General features: G+C 42.9%; 1 protein-coding gene across 1 annotated transcript in view; it reads right to left on the bottom strand.

Moving 5' to 3' along the window:
- LOC310786439 (3',5'-cyclic-AMP phosphodiesterase 4C-like) overlaps positions 1-2,500 on the bottom strand; it is a gene marked incomplete at both ends in the record, with an annotated part of 119,340 nt that overhangs the window by 29,518 nt on the left and 87,322 nt on the right. The gene's annotated exons all lie outside the window — the stretch shown is intronic.

Raw genomic sequence — 2,500 nt, 5'->3', positions numbered from 1 at the left:
TCCAGTGCCAAGAGCTGAACAGAGATAAGAGCCCCCTCTGCCAGCTGGTCCTGAAGCTCTGCCCACACACATCAGGGCTTCAGGACAGAAACCAACCAATCTGGCCCAACCAAATCATCTCAAAACAAAAAGAAATGTATGTTGAATATTGGAACGAAACCACCAAATCACAAAGTAAACTAGAATTCTATTTGACCCTAAACAGAGAGTACACGGGGGCAAAATACCTGAACACCGTGACTGATAGAAAACTAAGGAAAACGTTGACAAGATACAGACTGAGTGGACACAGCCTGGCCATAGAAACAGGCCGTCACAGGCAGAACTGGCTACCCAGGGAGGCCAGAGCCCTGTACTACGAAACTAGTTTAACAGATCCGCGATAAGTCCCTTTGATCTGGTTTGACTGAACAGGATCAAAGCTATCTAGTTAACTGATACTACGACGCTGGTTTTTTACTAGGTAAGTGGACCTGGGATCTGCCTGTGCACGCGCACGTTTTTCGCTCGTGCACAGGCGCGCGTCCACGCGAAAGAGGTGCACTAGCCAATCACATTATGAACAGCTGAGTTGATCCACGCCCACACCAATTTCCACACCCATTTCCTCGTTCCATGAAAGCGCAGTGCATGATCAGAGTTTTAGCGGATATTTAATGTATCCGCGATTTAATGTCAGAATGAAAATCCGCGTTGGATAGTCTGCTGAAGGGCTGTCTAAAGCAGCAGCTTGTATTCACATCAGTCATTTGATTTACTTCGATCAGCGATTTCTGTCTGATACAGCTGCATACATTGATACAGCAGCAACAAATGTAATCTCAGTCTATACATTTCCACAATCTGTAAGCCTATTTAGACCATAGATTTAGAAACGCATGCTCAATGAATAATGATCTCTATCACTCATGTGTGTGGTTGCACTGATCGAATAATTCATATATAAAATAGCCTAGTATAAAGCCTAATAGCCTACTATAAAAGAGAAAACTGCTGAACTGAATTGAGACGATGCGGATTTTCTGGCATGTAGGAGAATATCACCCTCACTCCATTTGAGGGTCCATTCATGATATGCGCGGCGGTGATTAATAGTGATCATATTTCTCCACGCATCGTTGAGCTGTTAAGACATAAAGTGGTAAGTAGGCTTAATTTAATTATGTAGCCTACAGAGCCACAAATGTTTTTCTTGTTATATTCTCAGTTGACTGCAATCTATTTTTCATATGGCGATCTTATATGAACGGTGAGTGACTCCAGAGAGCCGATTATATGGGTCTGTCATGGATTTTGATCTTATCCTCTGAAGCTAACCTGGTCGCGACCAGGTTAGCTTTGCAGCGTCAGTTGCCATGGTGATTGAAAGTTAACTTGCTTTGTAGTACGGCTAAACCAGGTTTAAACTCAAACTTACTCGGATAAGGCATTAAACTAGCTTCGTAGTACAGGCTACTGGCTGTGTTCACTCTGTCAACAAAGAGAAGTTGAGACAGAATCTCACTTCCTACTGTACTGTGACAGATATAAAGATCTGAGAGATGTTTTCTTTCAAAAGATTAATGACATATGTCCTGGATTCATTCACCTCCCAGATCCCCAGAAACTGCCATATATATGTGGTGAGAAAAGCCAGTGTGCAGTATTAGCTGCAAGATATATTAGCTGTTGTCATACTGTAAGAGAGACAAGCTCTGAAAATGTTTGAGACACAGCTCCCCATGTTACTCTATACCTGAATATTCTATTCTATTCTATATTCTAATATTATATAATACTGTTTGTATTATACTTGTATTGTACATTGTACACTTGTATTGATTGTTATTTGCATAGTGATATTTGTATATTGTTATTTGTACTTTTTTCTGTACTGCTTTGGCAATACGAGCTTGTAACTTGTCATGCCAATAAAGCTCATTTGAATTTGAATTTGAATTTGAGAGAGAGAGAGAGAGACAGAGACAGAGAGAGAGAGAAACACAGAGAGATACAGAGAGAGAGAGAGAGAGAGAGAGTGTTAATTACTCTTAAAATGCCATGTTTTGTGTGATGGTGACACAGTGGAGCTGCACTGGGACAAGCTGTAGTGAGCTTTCTGCTAACAGAGGCAGAAGCCTCGCTTTATGTGGATGATTTGGATGATAAACAAAACCAGATGATGCAGTTCTGCCTCCTTTCCCACCGACACAAAGCTGGTGGGAAAAGCCACAAAGTCAAGCTTGAGTTCCTTTTCACAGCCGCAAAGCCCAGAGAGCAACGACGTGTCTGAGGACATGAGAAAAAACAACTTATCACAGCCACCAGGGGCGGACTGGGATTATAATTCAGGCCGGGCATTAGATACCAAGCAGGCCAGGCCGATACGGGCCGACGTGCGTGCCGGCGTCCGAAGGGCACCAGCGAAAAATTGGGGCCGTTTGAAGCCCAATTTGGGTCGTTTGAAGCCCAATTTGAGTCGTTTGAAGCCAGATTTGGGCCGTTTGAAGCCCAATTTGGG

The sequence above is a fragment of the Poromitra crassiceps genome (assembly GCF_964638095.1).
Source record: "Poromitra crassiceps genome assembly, chromosome: 12".
Lineage (NCBI taxonomy): Eukaryota > Metazoa > Chordata > Actinopteri > Beryciformes > Melamphaidae > Poromitra > Poromitra crassiceps.
Note: the sequence above shows the minus strand (reverse complement) of the source record. Positions and strands in the feature narration are given on the sequence as shown.